Source organism: Phalacrocorax carbo, chromosome 12 (genome assembly GCF_963921805.1).
Source record: "Phalacrocorax carbo chromosome 12, bPhaCar2.1, whole genome shotgun sequence".
In the NCBI taxonomy this organism is placed as follows: Eukaryota; Metazoa; Chordata; class Aves; order Suliformes; family Phalacrocoracidae; genus Phalacrocorax; species Phalacrocorax carbo.
The window spans coordinates 12,766,283-12,774,523 of record NC_087524.1 but is presented as its reverse complement, the minus strand read 5'-3'; the positions used below and the strand labels follow the sequence as shown (position 1 = coordinate 12,774,523).

Genomic DNA, 8,241 nt, shown 5'->3' with positions numbered 1-8,241 from the left:
GTCAGCCTCCACATCCTCTTTTTATTTCTGCCCTAATGTGGGAGATACCTTTAGGACATGTAGACAATGTTTCATGGTCAAAAATCTTCTACAAGGAAATATCTGCTTCTGATATGAAAACCTTCTTCTTACACACTGAGAGGGATAATTTAAACACATTTTTAGTTTCCTGAGATTGGTGATGATTTACATGAGAATCCCTTGAGTCTTACTGCAGTGCTCAGGATAGGTCATTTTGACTGATTTTAACTGTTCTGGTCTCCCTGACCCTGCCTTTGGCTACGCTTCTGAAAGCGTCTGGCATGACTGCTCTTGTTTGCACTTCTCCCCCATCTTTGTATGCCAAATAGCTTTTGCCATCTTCCTGACCTTGCTGGGTAAACATTGCAATAACACAGCTTTTGCATAGCATTCATTTGTTTTTGAAAAACAACAACCGCAAAAGAAATGCAAGTAGGTAAGTGAATGAGAAAAAAGAAATAAGATGGGAGGCCAAATTAGCACAAAGCAGCGGGGGATATGCTCGTAGCACAGACCAGAAAATTACCATGGAGGGGTGAGGGCTCTTCTTCAGTGTGCGTATGATGCTGTGTAGATACGTTATCCTAAATAGGGACAGAGATGCATGCACCCACCTGCGGATATGTGAATCAACAGTGCACCGACAGTGAAGATTTTCTCACTCAGGTTCTCAGCTCTAGAAGGGTCTGGTCTTTCTGAACCACTTGTGTGGTGGACCTGACTTCATCAATTTTGTTCCCACAGGACTCTATGCTACTCAGGCCTGATAGGTGTTTAATAGCATGTGTGATCTAAGTACAGTATTTTATCTGCTATAAGATTCCCTTTCATTTTCACTGCCTTACCAGCAGGTAGATCTGCATCAGGAAAGACCAGTGTATTTCCTTCCAGTTTGAAATGTTTATCATTCCTGTGGTGGCTCTTTTCTGAGTCACATCTTTTCTAATCACTATAAAAATAACATTAATATAGCAACAAGCAATTAAAAAAACCCCTGAATCTATTTGGCCCACGCTATCAATTGAGTGTGATTCCAGGGCTGTAATTAACTATGCAGTGTTTGGATGTGTGTTGTGTCCAAGACCTGCCTTCCCTGTGCTGAATTTCTGCTCCCTGTGTTGTTCTTACAGACCCAAACAGGAGTAAAAAGCAAGGCTCCAAACTGAGACATTTCTTGATTGAATGTCAAGGAGCCCAGGACTTCTCCTATGATGTGGTGGCGTGTCTTCTGCTGTTCTTGTTGAAACAATCCATGGTGACAGCTTAAGTTTTATGATCTTAACATTAAAGGCATTGATTGTTTCCAAGACAAATTGCCTGCCACTTTCTTTTTGGAAAAAACCTAACTCTCTCCCACCTGTAAAATAGGTAGTTGTTAATTCATTTATAGATTATGCTCTGCTTTTATGTGAAAGCAGTTGTTTTGTCATACATGTGTTTTACTTATGTCATGTTCATCGTTCTCTTTTAACTGCTTTTGGTTAATAATCTTTGGCTTAGGAGCATGGTTAGTGGACAGAATACCTCAGTGCCAGCACCTATATAAACTGGATATAGCTGAGCATGGGCATAATTTCTTGAACTTCAATATTTTCCCCTTTAAACTGGCATGTGAAAGGGAATTGCCAATGAGTCATGTGTTATTTGCAGGTTATTACTCTCCAGAACCTGGTGCCAAGGAAACGGATTTATTCTCTGTTATTACTATGTTATTCATTGCATTGTGCAATAGATCAATTCCAAACATAAACACACTGAGTAGTCCATGGGTAGGAATAAATCCTGTTATGTTCAAGTACGTACATGCTACATGCTAGCCCTGGCGCTGGGAATCAGACGTCTCATGTAGTTTCTTTGGATTTTTCATATTCTGCTACTAGTACTTTGATACAATTTTTTTTTTATTTGGCTGCTTCATTTTTGATGGCAACTTCAAAGAAATTACTTGAACAGAACATTTTGGACTTTGTTCTGAAACTCACCATGCTCACTGGGGGTCTCTTGTGTATTTTGAGCTCTGGGAGTCTTTGACAGTGGCATAAACTTTTGGAAGGACGTAATTTCACCTCGACTTTCCCACCAGGATTCAGCAGTTAAGGTATGTTTATTTTTGTATTGGTTACGTTTTGTTAGGTGTAGGAGATAGAATCACTCTGTGGTATTGTGTAGAACATATCCCTGTTTCTTGCAGCTCCTTGTGTTCAGACTGGAGGCACTCTGTGAACTTTGGTGTAGGTCAAAGCCCCTTTCCAGGCACGTGTGTCCAGTTTGGAAGGGATTTCTGCAGTGCCTTGGACCTCTCCTAAGGCTCACTCGGCGATTTGCGCTGGTCCTTTGTGGCTTCTGTAAAACAACTCTCTGATTCAGTTTGAGACTACTCATAATCAAATCCTCTACTGATTTCATCAGTCCTCAGACAGTGCTAGTAGGGTCAGTCATTTAGAAGCAGATTCTGCTGTCCATTTTACAGAAAAGTAGCCAGCAACTCATGCAATCTTGCACTGACTGAGATCTTTGGCTTCATATTAACATAAGGACAGTGTGAAAGGCATCGTTCCTTTTTTCTTGCAGTCTCTAGAGGGTTTTCTCATTTGCACTGGCACTCTCTGGCCTGTATTTAAGCAGTGCTGTGGGGACAGGGAACAGTCCTTGGGCGCACACCAGCCATGTGATCACAGGCATGGAGTATCACCCTGTGCCTTTGGCTGCCCTTCAGCCTCTGCCTTGTATTTTTAGCTTCCAGCCTCCTTAGTGGAAGAATTGTCTCTTCTTACTATATTTGTAGCACATCTAGCACAGTGGGTGGATTCACAGTTCTGCCCACTTCTCCTCTGGTCTGTAGTAAAAAGTAAATATTAAAGAAGGATTCCTTAACTGTGTTTAAGGAAGAACTGTATTTCCTAACACGTACGTGACAAAGCATCCTTGTTTAAGGGAATTTGTTTGAACTGGCATCCCAGCTTGCATATCTTTGTCACACAACAGGTGCTGCAAATCACTAATCCCCTGCAGTCCGAGCTGGCATTTATTCTTGTTCAATGTCAGAACCTTTTGCTTGGCGTAGCAGAGCATACCATGCAACCTGCAAATTGTGCTGGCGAGCATATTTAATCACACATCGTCAGATTATCTATAATTAGCTCCATCACAGCTAGATCATTGAAGATCTTCAGTGGCCAAATAATGTCTACTCCAAGGACTGAAGCAACCCTGCAAGGAAGATGGGTGCCCAGCTGCAAAGTACTGCTGGAATAGATTTGAGCTGGTTAAAGCCTTTGATGATCAGTCTGAAGTTGTTTATAGTTTCATATTTCAAAGTCCAGGCTTTGACTTCCTTGAGCTGTTCCTAACTACAAATATCTCAGGGCTTCATGTCAGTCTTGTCCATCTATAGAAACTCTTCATTTATTTGCCTTGTAACATACTGTCAAGGCTTGGCGACTGGGATGGACTTTACTCTGCCCATCACTAGAAGTCAGCGGTTTGTCTATATTTGGGCTAGTCACTTTACACTAATTTTGTATTCAGTGTAGAGAAGCAGGGTCCTTCACAGCTTGTCCTTCACATCTGGATGTTCGAGGCATCTGCTCTGGGATCAGATGAACTGTACCCTAGAAATTAATGTTTCTTCTCAGAGTGAGATATAGATATAGATGCCTAAGCCTAGCTGGAGGAAACTCACCCAGTACATTTGCCCTTCAGTCCGGTTTGGCTTTTCCTTAGCCTCTCAGTAATCTCAGTATTAGCAGGACTAAGCAGGACTTTGGATGATCCTTCTATGTTATAGGAGGCACAGAGAAAGCAGACAGAAAAGCAGGGTGTGGAAAATCACTTAAATAACTTGTTTGGACCTGGGAGTCTGCTCCAGTTTCATGCTATTAATGTTTTTTTTTTTAAAAAAAAAAACACTCCAAATTACCATCCCTTCTGAGTGTACTAGAGAAACACCTTCTACCTCATAGACCTTGCAGGTCTAGCATATGGCCAGGGAGACAGAATCACGTCTCCCCTTGGGCTAGACCTGGGGTTACAATATTGTGGCCAGGATACATGCAATATTTTCCCAGATGGTTAACGCCTCCAGATTAAAAACCCACACTAGATTTCGTGTTGCTATTACAGACTTTCCCACCTGATTAGCACCAAATCTGTTCTTCACTCATCTGAATATCTACCCACTAGTCATATTATATCTTATCAGCAACTGGATTTTCCTGGTTATTGGTATCTAATAATCTAATTTCTTGTAGGGATATATTTGAAAAGACTAAAAACTGAATCTTCTGATTTGGAGTGAACTGTGTCTATACCTTCCCCCCATAACAGACCAAGCTGCATCAGGATCACTTTTGTGACTTGAAAATCAAAATGAAATATGTATAAAAAGTAGAAGCAAGGAGACATACCTGAGGATGAGAATAAAGGTCAAGAATACAGGAATAAAGTCAGGAAGGCTAAACTGAGACATATTTGGGAGAGCATATAAAAAGCAAGAAGTAAAGATTCTGTAATAAAAATGTAAAGGAAAGACAAAGGCAAGTTAGAAGTTTACTACTTAACTTGGAAAGAGATCAAATAGCAGATGATAAGAAAATTAAATTATTCAAGGCTTTCAATCTGACAGGTATTTGCGTCCAGAAGTTTCGCAAAATTAATTCTAATTATGTGGTAGGAGCTTAAGTCTGAAAATGGAAAAAACAGTTTGAAGAATATTTTAAAGCAGATTCTGAAAAAAGTACCCTAAGATATTTGAGGAATTAGCAAAAGCAGCCACTGAATTGTTAGTTGTCTGTGGTAGTTGTGGAAAATTAAAAGATACAACACGATTCAGCCTTCTCAGCATCACTCATCAGTAGATTTCCATCTCCACTGAACAGCGAACACACTTTTTCCTTCCTCTTATTCGTGCACAGATTTCTGTCTTATTGCCTTTTATGGACCTTGTACCTTGAATCTTATTCTTTCTAATATGCATATCTAGGGGTTGAAATGGAAATTTTGAAAGCCTGTTACAAAAATTTAGACATGCTGGTGTAAAAATGTGCGAACTCCTCGTAGCCTTCATTCTGCCCTATTTCCTCTCCATGGAAAGTGCTGGATTGAAGTACGGCACAGCAGCAGCTACCAGCTCATCCCAGTTGCTGTGGAGAAGTGTCTGCAGGTACACATCTACTGCAGTATATCGCTGCTGCACTTACGTTGAATGCTTATAGATTTTTGTTTCTCCCAGTGCTGTGTGGTTGAAACGTATGTATCTATGTCAGGCTGCCATTAAGAGAACTGAAACCATACGTGCATAATGAGTTGCAAGTGAATTTCCAGTCTTGTGTCATGGCTCCTGTGAGTAATACTTATGTCACAGGCCTCTTCAGCATCACTGAGACTCTTCTCCTGAGAGGGGACTGTTCAGCCCAACAAATGTTCAAGTGTCAGGACTTGAGTTTATATTTTCTATTAATGCTTTTCTGCCGCAAACTGCCCTGCATGGCTAAACTTACTGGAAATATTGTCATGGCTATGTGCAATGCTGTGTCTGTAAAGAGAAGAGAGAACAGTTAGTCTGTGTTCACAGATTTGTCCAGAGATTCTGAAAGAGAAAACTCAAACGCCTGCCCATTCAGAAATACCGCTGCAGAGACCTGGCAAGAGGCATTTCAGTGCATGAACTTCCATCTCAGACAAAGTCTCTCCAGATGCACTACACCAGGGCAGATGTTGCAGAACATATAAGATAGCCAAGGATCCCAAAACAGAGAGGAGAATGAAGGCAGGAAGCATTCATTCTACATCTCTCCTGAAACAGAAGGATAACACACTATTAAGCTGTCAGCTCATCCTCCATCTCCATAAGGCAGCGTTGCAGTATTTCTGAGCTAACATCTTCATTTTTCAGCAAGTGATTGGGTCACAATTACTCATACTTCTGGACGAAATGAGAACTGAACAACAACAAAAATTCCCATGAAGACTGACTTTATATAATACTTGCCATCCATTCCGTCATGCAAAAATATCCTACCAGCTCTAATGCAAGGCATTATTAAAACCCATTAAGAACATTTTTGAGTTGGTTGGTTCTTACATCTGACTACACGACATTAAGGTTAATGTATTAAATTAATCTTAAAGCTTGTATTTGTTACAGCTGAGATAGCCACAATGATATTTCAGCATGAAGATATGAAAGGTGGAGCCCATGACTTCCCGAAGTCATTTGAATGAGTGCACTGTGTGAAACTGTCTAGCATTGTAGTCACCAATTGCTGTCCAAGCCCTCTGATTTTTACTAAGCTCAAAGTGTCATCCCTAAAACTAGAAATTTATTAAATACATGCCGAAAACATCCTTCATTACATTGCTGCAATGGTGCTGCTCCAGAAAGTGTCTTTGGCATCTGGAATTTCATGACATTTTCTTCTTCTATGTTTTTCCTTTGGTACCTTTATCGGTCACAGGTTTTCCGTCATGAGGATTTTGTCCAGGTATCTACAACATAACCCTGTGACTTTAAAACCAAGAATAAAAAATAGAAGTTGGTTTACAAATTACTACCTGAAAGGAGGTTGTAGTGGGGTGGGCATTGGTCTCTTCTCCCAAGTTACTAGCGATAGAACAAGAGGAAATGGCCTCAAGCTGCATCAGGGGAGGTTTAGATGGGATATTAGGAAAAATTTCTTCACTGGAAGAGTGGTCAGGCACTGGACCAGGCTGCCCAGGGAGGTGGTGGTGTCACCATCCCTGGAGGCCTTCAAAAAATCTGTAGACGTGGCATTCAGGGCATGGTTTAGGAGACATGGTGGTGTTGGGTTGATGGCTGGACTTGATGATCCTAGAGGTCTTTTCCAAGCTTAATGATTCTGTGATTCTGTGATTTTCATAATGAAAGCTGAAGCAAATTACTTCTGACTAAGCTTACTGAGCATGAACACATATTGTCATCAGCAAAATGATGGGAGATACATTAATGCTTTGTGTTAGAAGCATGGTACCAGATGAAAAATATTTAGATTAAACTGGAATACTAGGTATTTTAAGGGTAAAGATGTCAACATACTGAACACATTACTTTTCATTGCCAAGTGTTGTCCAAACCCATTATTAATTTTGAGCAATCCAGCCTTGCTTGTTTCTTTTGGCTACCAAGGCCTGTGAAGCTGTAAAGGCTGCAAGGGTGGTGACATGGGTGTGTGTTAACCAAATGTCAGTGGCTTGTAGATCTCTCTCTCTTGCAGGACTTAGCATTCAGCAGTCTTAAGAGCTTCACCAAATAACAGTTAATTATCTTTCCCAACATCCTACCAGGTTGGTATTTTGCCATTTTACAGATAACAATAATTATAAGCATGTTCACACTTTCTGGCTGTATGGTATCATATGGGAATCATAAATGATTGTATAAAGGACATTACTCCTCCATTTGTGCGAAAACAGGTGTATTGAGTTTATGGGCTAAGGGACATACAGTGTGCTGCTAGGCCAGCCAGCAATGGGTGCCTCTTCAGGAGAAGCTACCAGGTGATGTCCAACCACCAGCCTGAACTTCCATCACTCATAGTACATGTTAACATGTCTGTGTCCCATGCAGAAATCCCACTGCTGGCTTCAGTAAATTAACAAGATCATATATCAATAGGAATGAATCTCAATTCATATATTTATATCTGGGGGATAACTTCCTGATGCATGTAAACAGGTATATTTTGCTTCCAAATCAATTTCAGGTATAACATGGCTTTAAAGCATGTTCTGATAGTCTAACTTTGAAAACCTAAAGGCTTGAGTAAGTTAGTGGCATCTTCATCTAACAGAAATTAATTTAATTTCATGATCACATGAGCAATGAGGGAAATATAGTCTTACTAGGCACTCTGTGATTAAAATGATTGACTAAAATAGAAATTTTGAAGTCTTGTTTTGAAATATATTTATCTTGACAGCCATAGCTGAAAAGCATTTGGTGTGCATGAAAAGAAGGTGCTGTAAGTCAAACACCAGTTTATTTCAATCATTGGTCCATGTTCAGTAAAACGTCTAAGATGGGGGTTCTTGACTATTTTAGCATAAATGCTTGAGAAATACTTGGATGCTTCAGGAATGGGGTTAGGTGTTGATTAATATAAAAATGGTCGATAAACACCTTCTACTGATCAAGAGCTTGTGAAGCTTGTGTAATGTTCTGTTCTGTTCAAACTTCTGACCTAGGATAACCCATGTAATCTG

General features: G+C 40.3%; 1 long non-coding RNA gene across 2 annotated transcripts; it reads left to right on the top strand.

Annotated features, from left to right (window-relative positions):
• Window positions 1-235: 235 nt before the first annotated feature.
• Window positions 236-6,080, top strand: LOC135315510 (uncharacterized). Of its 2 annotated transcripts, none has more exons than XR_010374995.1 (3): window positions 236-457; window positions 2,037-2,119; window positions 5,594-6,080. It is a non-coding gene; the product is annotated as an uncharacterized LOC135315510 (long non-coding RNA). The 2 variants fall into 2 exon arrangements; XR_010374994.1 differs by having other exon boundaries at window positions 5,114-6,080.
• The last annotated feature ends 2,161 nt before the right edge of the window (window positions 6,081-8,241 follow it).